The following is a 14,780-nucleotide window of genomic DNA, read 5'->3' as shown; positions in this document are numbered from 1 at the left end:
GGCAAGGTAACAAGCCATGTGCTTTAGACCCAACTGCACCAGGATGTACTTGATCACCTGTAGGCAGGAGGCACCGCAGGATACGTGCTTGCCCCTGACTGAACCTGGTGGGATACATAACCTTATGCCTTGCCTTTTAAAGTTTCTGAAAAATGTGCCTTGTCACCCCAGAATGGACCTGGCCAGAGTCCATCATCCTGGCCAGCATTTAATTAAAGCTTGCTTCAGATTTGGCTCAAAATTATGGTAGTGGTTTTAAGTCTCATCCAGTGGAATTCGCAGCTGCCCTTGAAGTCAGAGAGGGTCTGCCTTTGCCTCTGGAGTGCTGGGACTAAAGGCCTGAACCACCACATCGGGCAGCTGGCCCCTCTTTTTGTAGGCTCTAGAAGTCATTTATGATGAGGAAAAGGGAAATTCTCTTAATCCCTCTTTTGCTAGGAGCGGTGCTGTTAGCTTCATGAAGGAAAGGGTGTTGGGTTCAGCTCATGCTTCTCCAGCATCCAGGGAGATAAGGACAGGGCATGTTTCTCTTCTCTTTAGTGTCCTAATGCACTGAATTATAGCAACAGGTATTGTGAGACACCCCCCCCCACCCCCGACTTAGAGTGTTTCTCCCTGGAAGGTAAAGCCCCTGGATGTTTCCCAAGCTTGTTTTCCCTGATCTCTAAAAGTACAGCCAGAAAGAAGCTCTTTGTTCTCTATAGCCAGCAAAAAGCCTTTTTGTTTCTGTGATTTACGGCCAGAGATGTGATAATTGTAGGAAGACCTACAAGGACCACAGAGATAGACACCAGAGAGGAGCTGCAGCTCACTCCCTCACCACCACCAGAAAGGAGCTGTAGCCAACTCTCCTCCCAACTCTCCTCCCAACTCTCCTCCCAACTCCTCCCAACTCTCCTTCCAACTCCTCCCAATTCCTCAGCTAGCTGTTAAAAGCCCCCTACTGTTACCGCTCAGGGTTGAACTCCCCTGCCCTGCGAGGTGGAAGGAGTTCGTCCTCAGCTAGCTGATAATAAAACCTCTTGCACTTTGCATCAGGTGTGGTTTTCTCTTGAGTCATTGGGGTGCTGGCCAGCTCATCCCGGGACTTGAGCGCAGGCCCAGCTTCAGGGGTCTTACAATATCCTCCTCCTGAATCACCTTTCCATTGTGGAGTAAGCCCATAATGTACACTATTCTTTCAATCCACCGCTAGATTCAATTTAGTAGGAGGTAGGGATCATCCACACTCCTAAGGAGAGTCCATCAGTCAGTCTCCGAGTCTCATTGGTCACGGTGGGTATCTGTTTCATGCAGGCTCATAAAGGAGCAGGACAGTGCCCATTGACGTGGTGTCTCCGGCCTATCTGGTTGTTTCACCCCAAGTGCTTCCATAAACCTTAGATTGTCCTCCCAGCTCTGGTTATGTCTTGTTTCCACATTGCCTGCAGAATTGATGTAGTTCCTTGGCCCAGCCTGTGGGTCAGTCAACGAGGTCTGCAAGAGAGAGAGAGAGTGGGGACTGAGGGGCAAGGACATGAAGAATAGAAATGAGACCGTCTGCCAGATCAAGGATCAAGTTTCAAGTCTTGAGTCTCATGTCTCAAATCTTGTTTACTGAAAGGCAACTATGGCTATATATGCACTTGCTGGGGAGTGCAGCTGGAGACACTTAACCACAGGCCCAGGATACATAGAAGATGTTACCAGATGTTATCAGAATATGTTCAGTTGAGGTGGGCTTCTTGAAAAAACATCATGCTAGGAAAAAAAGCCTTTCATCAGGGTGGAAAAGGACCACCTGTGGGTAAATAGCCCGAGATGGCTGCAGAGATGAGAGCCGCTTTCTGCTAAGAGTTGGCTCCCAACAGTTTCCCAAGATTTTCGAAGTTATTGTTGTAGTTTCATGTGATTGATATTCCTTTAAAAATGTTTCCATATCTGTAATATATATGCTTCTAATAATACATAGGTATTGTTTTCTCTTTTGTGTTGTTTTGCACACATGCAGTACCCGAGAATGCCACAAGAGGGTGTCAGACCTGGAACTGGAGTTACAGACAGCTGTGAACTTCCATGTGGGTACTGGGAATTGAACTTTGATTCCTCTATCCTCTGGAAGAGCAGCCAGCTCGAACAGCTGAGCCATCCTTCTAGAGTGTGTGTTTCTCCTGACAAACAACTTTTTAAGTTTTATTTTCTTAATATTTGGAGAATTGGGGGCTGGAGAGATGGCTTAGCAGTTTAGAACACTGACTGCTCTTTCAGAGGTCCTGGAAGTTCAATTCCCAGAGACCACATGGTGGATCACAACCATCTGTAATGGGAACTGATGCCCTCTTCTGGTGTGTCTGAAGACAGCTACAGTGTAATACATATTGATGTACACTATTAATACATATATATCTATCAATATATATTTATCAATATATATATATATACACTATATATTGATGTAACTCTCACTCTGGATAATTGATACAAACCCTCTTTTTACAAAGATGCAGGTAAAGGTACAGGAAAATTCAAAAAAACTAATGAAAGGAGGTTGTGCTACTCACACTGGTAAATCAACTTAAAAGAGGACAGGTTATTTTAGCTTACAGTTTAGAGGGTTCCGTTCATGGTCAGTTAGCTCACTCTGATAGGGTGGGAAGTTCAGAGAAGGAGAGAGAGAGAGAGAGAGAGAGAGAGAGAGAGAGAGAGCGACAGAGAGAGACAGAGATGTAGAGACAGAGAGAGAGAGAGAGAGAGCAGATCCATATTTCCTTTTGAGGTCACATATAGTGATGTGACCTTAGGCTCCACCTCTTAAAGGTCCTGCCACCTCCCAACAGCACAAAGGAGATCCTCGGAACATTCCCAGAGTGGACTTTTTCATGAACAGTACCACTAACAGGCAAGGAGGAGTGAGGAAGAGCAGTGGCCAGAATCTGTCAGCAAGGTCAGCAAAGATGCCTCTTCATAAAGTCTCCAGTCTGACAAGGAGACACCAGCAGAAGCCAGATGTCCACAGGCAGGGAGGGAGCCATACGGCAGCCTGACTCTTTTCTCTCTCCTTGTTGGTGCTTTCCTTTGGCCAAACCCAATTGCAGGTTTTGGACAGGATTCCAAGAGCCCAGTGTCCTGAAATTTAGACTACAGTAGCAAACTGGGAACAGAGTAATGGCTGGATCCACAAAGCCTCTGTCAAAGGAGTCAAGGGAACTGCATTGCCCATGGCAAAGTCATCTTAAAAGAGAGACAGCTATCAGATTAGGACCAGCACCATTCAAGTACTGCCCAACCGCCAGGCATCCTGGTAGATTACTCACAGAGCGGGCCTGGAAGTCTCAGCCTTCTATTATTCAGTTCCGTGCCTTCAGTTCCTTGATTAACGGCTGTAATTGTCCTAATTTCATCAGACGTGCTCCCATTTTAGAAAGCATGGTTTCCTGGTAGATGTGGCTCTCTCCAGCGTCCAGACACCACTGCAGAGCCCAAGGTTTATCCCCTGTCTATTCCTAACGAACTCTATGCACTTTTGAAAAAGTCTCAGCTGATAACATGGCTCAAATGTATTGCTATTATTTGGCCAGAAAAGATTGCCAAGGACCTAGGGAAGACCACAGACTTGTTCAGTGGATGAGTGAGGATCTGAGTTCAAATCCATACAGTCCACATAAAAAGCCTGGCATGGTCACATGATGCACTATGGGAGGTGGAGGCAGGAAGACCCTTGGGGCCTTCTCTGTCCTTTGTATGCATGTGCTTGGGTGCATATACCTGCATGCAGACACAGACACACATGCACACTCATGCACCCTGAAGCCAAGGAAGCAGGATTTTGCAATATTCTTGGAATGTAATAGTACTTTGATCTGCAATTGTAATCGCTGTCTCTTGTGGAATCTTGTCAGGAGCTGGTAGGTGGCTGTTTGTTCTCTAGAGCATCTGGGACCCCAGCTGGAGGGTTTCTAAGTTGTCTTTATCTGGGGGATTAATCAGTCATACACTGACAGGTACTGTCGTTAGGTAAGGGCTGAAGTGGGTCTGTTGTTTAGAGCATCTACGGGTGGCTTTCTGTACAGCATGGGCTTTCTCACATGATCATTTGGCTCCGAGGATGACAAGAAAGAGGGCTAGCTATGCTCATAAAGTCATAGGAGTTACTCAGCATCGCCCGAGCCACCATCTGTTGACTGTGATGGCGGCGACAAGAAGACTGGTTAGGGGAGGGGCAACAAAGATGCTGTATTCTTTTTGAGACAGTCTCATGTGTCTAAGGCTTGTCTTGAACTATGTAGTAAAGAATGACCCAGAATTCTGATACTACCCCCAAGTGCTGGACTCACAGGTCTGTCACCCAGGCCAGGCTTATACAGTATAGGGGAGCCAAGCCAGACTTTGTGGATGCTGGGCAGGCTCTCTGTCAACTGAGCTACAACACAAGGAAACACAGATGAGAGTCTTTGTCATGCTAAGAAAAACATGTCGCTGACAGGTACGTATGGGTGCAGACATCTTAGGAAAATATGACATAATTGTAATGAATATGTCGTAAGAGGATATCCAAATTCCGGGTTAATATCCACAATAGGTTATGAAATAAAGAATAAGTAAATGCATTTATGAGCCAGGCATGGCAGCCGTGCCTTTAATCTGAGCCCTCAGGTGGTGCTCTGTCCCTGAGACCAGAATTATCTACACAGCAAGTTCTACAACAGCAAGAGCTACATAATGAGTTCTTTCTCTCAAGTAAACAACATTAAAAAAAAATAACCCATAAACCAAAACAAACAACTCACATAAACCCCAGTATACACACAACAGTCCCAGGTCGAAGGCTTAGGGCTTCTCTCTAGTAGTGAGGTCATAGGGAACTCGTGTTTTACTCCCGATTCTTCTAAAATAAAAGAAAATAAAAATGCTGAATGAATGTCATCTCCTGTCACCCTTACCCAGTTGTTTGCAGAAACAGGGCTTTGCTCTGAAGCCCAAGACAGCTTTGAGTTCCAAACCCTTCCACTCCAGGTTCCTAAGTGCTGGGTTACAGACACACACCACCATGCCCAGCCTGAAACGTTGTCTTTTCGCAAAAAGAGAGCCCCTTCAGCATTCAGAGCACATTTACCTGAGTGTCAAGTGCCTCCTGCCCATGTGAAAAGCCATCCCCCTGTGACAGGGGGTTTGCTCTCTCCTTTACTTGAGGGACTCCGGGGATGGAGACTGTGAAGAGACTCTGGTCTATGATGGGTTTTAAATCCAGCTTCACAGTGTTTTAAGTTGATTTTAAAAACTAGGGGAAGGGACTGGAGAGATGGCTCAGCAGTTAAGAGCACCGACTGTTCTTCTGAAGGTCCTGAGTTCAAATCCCAGCAACCACATGGTGGCTCACAACCATCCCTAACAAGATCTGACTCCCTCTTCTGGAGTGTCTGAAGATAGCTACAGTGTACTTACATATAGTAAATAAATAATCTTAAAAAAAAAAAAAAACCTATGGGAAGCCAGTTTTTTAGAGTGGCAGGACTCGAACCTCTCTATATCAGATGACCTAGAAATATCGGCCTTATGTTGTTTAAGCAGCCTCCCCAGCACATTAGCAGCCACACCCAGAGGCGACACAGCCTCTCCAGGACCCTGAGGCCCCACCTGGTTCTGACCTTTATGTATTCCACATCTACACTGGAGTTTAGCTATCTGGCCACTGGTTGGCTTTGAGCCCTAGTTTTTTGAGTTTGACATCTTGTGTCTAATAAGGTGAGCTTGTGAGTGTTGTTACCACCAAGGTTTAGATTATGTCTCCATGTGGGTTCCGTGGGTTCCGTGGGTTCCTCCTAAAGTACACAATGAGCCTAGGATTTGAGTGCAAGTAGTCATGGGAAAAGCCATTCCCCAAATCCTTTTATAAGAAGGTCAGCATGAGTCAGAGGTAGGCAAAGACTGAGTTACTAAGAAGGAAGCGGTGAGCTCTAATCCGTGGGGTACCATGTAAGAGACAGAAAACCGAAGTGTTGAGGAAGCGAGGCTGTTTGTCTACCAGCTGCCTGGAGCATTGCCTTCCTCCCACCAGGTTCCTATAGAAAGAAGCAGGAAGCTGAGAATGTGAATGCCAGGCAGTATCCAGGTGCACAGCAGCATCCAGGTGCACAGCGGCATCCAGGTGCACAGCAGCATCCATGTGCACAGCGGCATCCAGGTGCACAGCGGCATCCAGGTGCACAGCGGCATCCAGGTGCACAGCGGCATCCAGGTGCACAGCGGCATCCAGGTGCACAGCGGCATCCAGGTGCACAGCGGCATCCAGGTGCACAGCGGCATCCAGGTGCACAGCGGCATCCAGGTGCACAGCGGCATCCAGGTGCACAGCGGCATCCAGGTGCACAGCGGCATCCAGGTGCACAGCGGCATCCAGGTGCACAGCGGCATCCAGGTGCACAGCAACATCCATGTGCACAGCGGCATCCAGGTGCACAGCAACATCCATGTGCACAGTGGCATCCAGGTGCACAGCAGCATCCAGGTGCACAGCAGCATCCAGGTGCACAGTGGAAGGGCTCTGGCAGTGTCTGCAGAAAGCTGGTTTTGTCTTGTCTCCCCCATGGCACCTGGCATCAAGGTGACACTTTGTCTACGTGAAGGGTTGGAAGCAGTCTACTTTCTCATCCCCATCCTGATGACTCTCCATGGGAAATGAGGTGCATTAAATGAGTCATTTCGTAATCCTAATTTGTTCAAACCTCTCGGTGTTGGGGGATGAATCACTGACAGCATGCATTCTGTGCCTGTGGGCAGGCTGTGGCTTCTCCTGGGTGAGCTTTGTCACTTTCAGGACCATTGTCCTTATAGTTGGTGATGCTCCTGGGTGTTTTCTGCAAGACTTTGGCGGGGCCCAGATTTCTGTGGCAGTGACTTATGGCAGTGTTTGGCTATAGGGACAGCATGAAAGAAGTAATGTTTGATTAAAGATGAAGTCCAGGAGATGTAGCTTGTCTCCTCCTGGGTTCTCAGTACAGGTGAGAGTCTGGGAGGGCAGCCCAAGGAGCTGTGCTGAGATCAGACCTTTTTCCTGTGTGTGTGTATGTGTGTGATGGATTGGTATTTCCCTTGGGCCCTTGGGTTTTTCCCTCGGCTTTTGTTGTTTGTTTATTTGTTTGTTTGTTTGTTTTTTGAGACAGGGTCACAGTGTGTAGCTCTGGCTATCCTGGACTCTGTACTTAGACAAAGCTGGCCTCAACTTCACAGAGAGGCCTCTGCCTCTCAAGTGCTGGGATTATTTTCCATTTTAAGACAAGGTTTCATGAAGCACAGGCTAGCCTCCAACTTGCTATGTAGTAGAAGATGGTGTTGAACTTCTGGTCCTCCTGTGTACATGCCTCTCCGCCTGAGTACTAGGGTTACAAATCACCATGCCCAGTTTCTGTGGTGCAGGGGATTGGACCGCATGTGTGCTAGGGAAGCAGTGTACCAAGCTACACCCTCAACCTCCTCGGGCAGCTTTATGCAACAACTTCCTTTCTCTCTTGAGAACGGAGATTCGATGCTGAGCTAACAAAGACAGACACCATAGATGGCCTAAGACGGTCAGTGCAGAATGGCTTCTCTGGTTTTGAAAGACCCTAGTGGGGAGATCCCACTTAAGTCCCAAGATGGCGCGCACACCCAAGGAATCACGAGAGACCGTCTTGATAGTTTAATGATGATCTCGGTAGTTTAATGATGGAGCTCCGGGCAGACACATGTCTCACGCAGGAGACAGAGGAGTCGACCACGAGGCTCAGAAGCTAGGGGTTTATATACAAAAAAGTTGGGGGCAGGGGAAGAATTGGCGCGGTTACACACAATTGGACAGTTTAAACATCAGCAAATTGTATGTGTAGAGTGAGGTAACAGCTGAGATAGTCTGGACGTCCTTGTATGCCTCTCCTATCTTTATGGCTACCCAGTTCCTGGAAAGACTTAACAGCAACAGCCTTTGTTCTTTGCCCTTGGCCCAAAAAGCCCTCCTAACTAGCAAGCCACATGAGTCATGGACCTTGAATTTAATTTTCTTTCACTTTCTCTCTTTCTCTTTCTCTCTCTCTCTCTTTTTGTGTTTTTTTTGAGACAGGGTTTCTCTGTATAGCCCTGGCTGTCCTGAGCTCACTTTGTAGACCAGGCTGGCCTTGAACTCAGAAATCTGCCTGCCTCTGCCTCCCGAGTGCTGGGATTAAAGGTGTGGACCACCACGCCTGGCTCTGGTTTCTTATTAAATTGGATACCATGATATTCTGAACCTCTCATCCAGCAACTTTTGACAGATCTAGTGGGAAAGACCACAGCCTTGATTTCCACAGGTGGTTTCCCTGCTACAGATGTGGACAGGAAAGAGAGGGTCCAATTCCTTTTATATCTGATGTTTAATGGGACACAGTTCTCAAAATTTGGACCTCTGTGGCCAGTTCATCCAGAGCAGAACCAGGCTGATGAAACTGGAAGTCTGAGTGTGGAGGTGGGTGGAAGCTAAAGGCCTCTCTCTTGACAGAGGATTTTCTCCTCATTTCCCACATAATTTCCCCGTGAGACTTCAACAAGGATTCCACGGCCTAGCATGTTAGTGAATGGTTTTATTTTCAGCACTCTGGATGCAGAGCCAGGTGGATCCCTGTGAAATCAAGGCCAATCTAGTATTCACAGTGAGTTCCAGGCCAGCCAGAGCCACATAGTGAAATGCCGTCTCAAAATAAAATAAATGCTTTGGAAGGCTATTTGTTCATAGGATTGATACTTTTCTTATTTCTGAGACCAAACACCTGGCAAGAAGTAACTCAAGGGACAGTGGGTTTATAAGGACACAATTCCATATGTAGCCAGGAGCAGCTTTGTCACAACAGGGACATGTGGTAACTGCCTGCCCACATCTCAGAGGACCACAAAACAGAGATGACACAAGAAGTCGGTCATAAATCTCAAAGCCCACTCTGCAGCAACCCACATCTTCTACTAAGGCCCTATCTCCCAACCACCCAAAACAACTGAGGGTAAAATATTCTAACAAGCCCATGGGGGACATTTTACAGATCAGGGACAATATCTTCCTAGTCACCTTTACCCATTATCAATGAATATGTACCCCAACACTGACACACCTCACCCCTATTCAGTATAAGAAAAATTGAAGCATAAAGGACCGCTTGATGCTTTCACCTGTTCTGCTGTTTGTGAGGATGGAAAGCCAGGCCTTGAGTTTGTGAAGTCAGCATATTCTACCACTGAGCTGTAGCCCCAGTGTTACGGACTGAGGCTGATAAGCTGGAGTTTTTCTTTCTTTTCTTCTTCTTCTTCTTCTTCTTCTTCTTCTTCTTCTTCTTCTTCTTCTTCTTCTTCTTCTTCTTCTTCTTCTTCTTCTTCTTCTTCTTCTTCTTCTTCTTCTTTTACACACTGCCAAGCTGACTTGTTTTCTGCATATAGAGGAGTCACTGAAAGACCAGAAAAGCCACATTGGCTCACATGAGGCAAACTGTGAGGTTGACCAGTTGTCTTTTTCCTATCTCTACACAAGGAACTTGACTAGTGGTTTAGTTTGGAAGTTCAGATATTTTTTTTTCCAGAAGTATTGATAAAGATCGTCTGACAGTCCCTGCCATTTTTTCCCTTTTCTTTCTTTTATACAATTTCATTCTCTACCCACAGTAACCAGAGTAGAACTCACTGTGTAGTCCAGGCTGGCCAGGAACTCACAGCAATCCCCCTGCTCTAACTTCCTGTCTGTGGTGAGATGTGAACCACTACACGTGCTTCTCATGATTTCTCATAGCTGCATGGAGACAGCTCTGTGACTTGTTTTGTTTCTGTCCTCCTTGGGGCCTCCTGCAGATGACAGCAGTGTCTGCTAACTGCCCAACTGTTTCCCTATTTCCTGGCTGAAACCTCTGAGAGCCATATCACTGCCATTGCTGGGGAATTACATCTGATGCTTGCAAAATCTAGAGACCTGCTTTTCCAGAGGGATGCAAATGAAAGAATAGGTGTAATGGGTCCCAGAATCACAGGGATCTGAACAGGCAAGACCCTGAAGGCCAGCGTGTGTTTGAGTGAGGATGAGTCAGACTCTCTGCTGGATGCAGAGAGTAAGTTTTGCTGTTGTCTGTGGCCCTGGAATGTGAACTGGAGTCTTATGCATGCAAGACAGGAGCTCTGCTACTATGCTCCCCTTTCAAATCATTTTTGAGTATAGAGTTTACTCTGTAGCCTTCACAGTCTTTGAACTCATGATCTCCTGCTTCAGCTTCCCAGGCAGCAAGGATTAACAGCCCGCATTACCAGGCCTGGATACCAGAGAGTTCTTACTTGAATGGTTGTGGTGGAGAGATTGCCTACTCCTGTATAAACCTGGCAGCTATGGGGTCATGTGCCCCTCTTTCTCTGGTATGTCCAGCCTTCTCATGGTAGAGTCAGGTACTTCAGGAACCCAAGCACCTCCATCCAGAAGCTGGAGCGCTGAGAAGGAAGCTTTCCTGTGGCCTGCAGCTAGGCAGGGGCGGGTGCAGGATGAGGACGGAAGATGATGGAGGGCGACATGATATGCCACGCGTCCCTTTCCCACGTGTAAGTATATACACATATTTGTATATACTTGGCTATTCTAATTGGCTTTCAAGAACAGGTAGACAAACTTGGCTTCAGGGAGTGCAAACTTTGCCCCCAGGTTTGGTAACAACAAAACGATACAAATTGACTTTGATAAACTTATAGTGGGAATACGTTGTTTTTACGTCTGTGCTTCCTGGGTAATGTATGTGAGCACATGAGATGCAGAGTCATCCTGCCTCTGTTTATACTCACAACACAGCCAAAAGCTCTTGTAAGATGAAGTCACCCAGGACAGTGCACAGTTTGGAAGCCACAGTTTCACACGATGGGGATCGGCTCAGAGAGGGGCACAGGTCTGAGTTAGGGGCTCTCTTTGGGGTCTTTTTTCTCCTACTTCTTTGCTGTCTGAGCCATGTTGAGCTCATCTTCTGAGCTCCTTTTTGTTTTTAGTAATTTATTTAATTTTACCTTATGTGCATTGGTGTGATGGCGTCAGAACCTCTGAGACTGGAGTACAGACAGCTGTGAGCTGCCATGTGGGTGCTGGGAATCGAACCCAAGTTCCTCTGGTCCCTGGGCTTCTTCTTTCCCTACCTCCCTTCCTCCCTCTCTCCCTCCCTACTTCCCTCTTTCCTCTTTTCCTTTGACACAGGGTTTCTCTAACCCTATCTTGAAACTTGCTTTGTAGACCAGGCTGGCCTCAAACTCAGAGATGTGCCTACTTTTCCCTCCCAAATGCTGGGATTAAAGACCTGTGCCACCATGCCTGACTAGTTTATCTGCTTTTTTGTTTGCTTGCTTACTTGCTTGGTTTTTTGAGATAGGGTTTCTCTGTGTAGCCCTAGCTGTCCTGGAACTCACTTTGTAGACCAGGCTGGCTTTGAACTCAGAGAACTGCCTGCTTCTGTCTCCTGAGTGCTGGGATTAAAGGTGTGCACAAGACAGAACTGCCTCTGGCTGTTTGTCTGCCTTTTGGAAACAATGTTTCACTGTGCAGCTCAAACTGTCCTTGAATTCCAGATCTTCCTATCTCCACTTCCCTTTGGCTTCAAGGGCCTTGTTTATCCTGATATATAATAGCTCTATGCTTCAGGCAGATAACTTCCTCCAAGTTTCTACAGTCACAGTCGGATATCTTTATATCCAGTCTCCAGTGTTTCAAGCTCACCTGCATCTCACGGCTCCTACTGAACACTTGTTAAAGCGGGCTCCTCTCCTTCTTCCCCAGAGATTCTGGCTCTGTCAGCTGTGTGCCTTCTAAGCGTTCACATCCTTCTCACATTTTCTAAAACCATGATCAGGCACTATTCATGACAAGGACTTGGTGCCTCACACATCGTGCCAATAACAGTTACCTTGAGACTAAGTCCTATCATTCTAAGGAGGTGCACATGGAGGTCTTTGCAGTTAGGAAAGTGTACCTGGGCCTTCGAATGTCTGAGCAGCAAGAGAAGAGTTCAAGCGGCTAGTCACAGAACACCCACAGTCAATAGCCAAGAGAAATGAACCACGGATACTTTCTGATGCTTAGATAGCCTAGCGCAAGCTCCTTTGCCCAGGCAATAGAGCCACTCACGTTAGGCAGGTTTTCCCCACTGTAACCGTGGCAACCAAGCCAAACTACCAATGCAAATGAAAGCACACCAAAGAGACATGTGCTGATCACAAATAGGCCAATATCACCACCTATTGGCAATGTTCAGAATTGCAGCTCAGCTACTTCAAACAAACAAAACACCTATGGATCAATCAGGCTGTTCTGATGCATTTGACAGAAGAGTAAAAACAGATATGATATTAGCGAAAAGTAAAACCAGAAATGATAACTTCAGGATGGTAAGTATATGGTGTCTTGGGTACAGTTTTTAATTCAGTTTTTCACAGGCTATAAAGATCAGATGCTATAAGCAAACAGACATGGCCCCAGGCCAACTCTCACCCAGCTCCCTGTGAGAGCATCTTGAGATTCCCATCATGGCTTATTGCAGACCGTCAAGTGAACAGTGAACACGACTGTCTCAGCCGCCCTCACTTTCACACCCTCTGGGATTCTAGACAATTATCCCAACCAAGTCATCTTGGTTAGCTTTTGGTAGGACAGTTGTCTGCAACCCAGAAATTAGGCTAATGGCTGCTTTGAGGTGTCTCTCTAGAGATGGGGCTGAGTGGCTCTTTTAGACACAGGGCCCCAAGAAGTGGGGGCTTCTATCCTACCCCAACTTCACCCCTGCCCCCACCACAGGGTGTTCTAGAATAGATAGATGTCTAGGAGGTAGGTGTACTCTGGGCCTATCAAAGTGCTTTTCAGAGCAAAGGTTTTGACTTTTTTCTTGAGCACGTGGAGTATCTGAGACTGTATCCAGCGATATTATAACCTGTCAACGACTCTGTCTTGCGGTCTTTTCACTAAGGCCAATACATATGAAAGCACATTAATCTATGAAATTTAAAGGCAGGGCATAAATGGGCCAATATCGCCTCCTCTTGGTCCCATGTAGGCATTACATTCCCATCCCCTTTAAACCAAGGTACAAAATAGACACACCTGTGGGTTGGTGACACAGCTTGCCAAAGCTGTTCCTGACACACCTGAAATAGGAAAGTGGCAGAGGCAGGGAGAAATGCTTGTCCTCAGGGCGGTCGGTAAACAAGTCAAGTGAAATTGTGGGATTTCACAATCAGCTGGCGAGGATGCTGGCGAGGGTGCCCGGGAAGGTGCTGATGCTGGGTGTGTGTGTGTTCACGAGCACGCACGCACGTGCGGATGTCCTGTGGAGCCCAGAGTGGACTACAGAGCCTTGGATTCCTGATGCATTCCACACAGAGATGAAGCAGGGTATCAGTCAGAGAGCAGCTTGACTCTGAGCGCCCTGTTTTTCTGTTCTTTCCTGTGTCTTTTTTCCACTTTTGCTGTGACCGTCCAACTACTCTGTGCATAGCTTACAGACATGAGTCACAGTGCCCAGGTTCTTTCTCTCTCTCTCTCTCTCTTTCAATTGATTGGTGTTTTCAAAGATTTATCAGTTTTCAAAATGCCAATTTCTTTGTCTTTTTAAAAAGTTATTAGTTTGAGACAAGGTCTCCTATAATGTAGTTCTTGCTGTTCTAGAACTCACTTTGTAGGTCAGGCTGGCCTTGAACTCATCCACCTGCCTCTGCCTCCTGAGCGCTGGGGTTGAAGGTGTGTGCTGACACTCTCGGCTTGTCTTACCCCTTCCCATTATGTTCTTCCTGTCCATTACTTTGTCTTTCTAGTTGTCTTCCTCTCCTCTCTGCTCTCCGATGTTTGTAACTTCTCGAGTCCAGTGCATTTTGCTTTTCCCACACCCTACAGGATGTGATTAAGGATACAAAGTTCCCAGGCCTAAGTTCCCACACAGCTTTGTTTAGCCAGCTTGTTTTAAGACAGGGTTTTACCCCGTAGCAAAGCTGGCTTTGGACTTATGATCCTCCTGCCTCAGCTTCCCAGTGCTGGCTTTACAGGTGCACCCCACACTGCCTGGCTGTCTGGGTTTTGACACATCATGTTCCTGTGGCTACATACTCCATGCTGATTTGTGTCTGTTAAGTAAGATGTTCCCTGTTGGCTGTGGGCTCTGTGGTCCACTCTGAGCTCCACCGGACATCTGCACCCCCAACCTGCACCCCAGCATCCGCACCCTCCCCGGCACCATCGCCAGCATCCTCGTGAAATCCCACAATTTCACTTGAAAAGCTAACTTGAACCAGATGCTGACAGTGACCAATCACCAAGTGGTACACTGAGGCACATGACCGTACTGAAACATTGCTTCTCTTGATATTATATATATATAATATATATTATATATATATATTATATATATAATATATATTATATATATATTATATATATATATATATATATATAATTTTTTCCCCACTTGCTCTGGCCCTGCTCGCTCCGGCCCCACTCCTTCCTGGTGAGAAAGACTTAAGATTTATTTATTTTATGTATTTGAGTACAATGTCGCTCTCTTCAGACACACCGGAAGAGGGCATCAGACCTCATTCTATATGGTTGTGAGCCACCATGTGGTTGCTGGTATTTGAAGTCAGGACCTCTGGAAGAGCAGTCAGTGCTCTTAACAGCTGAGCCATCTCTCCAGCCCATCCCCTGATTTGTCCCCAGGTGAAAACTCCCCCTCAGTTCCCATCCTCTCCAAGGAACTAGCTCAGCAGAGGCTCAGTCCATCTGGAAGTTAATTCAGCAACACATCTCCTCCGGG

This window comes from Mus caroli, unplaced genomic scaffold (genome assembly GCF_978045245.1).
Source record: "Mus caroli unplaced genomic scaffold, Mus_caroli_1 scaffold_11, whole genome shotgun sequence".
NCBI lineage: Eukaryota > Metazoa > Chordata > Mammalia > Rodentia > Muridae > Mus > Mus caroli.
Note: the sequence above shows the minus strand (reverse complement) of the source record.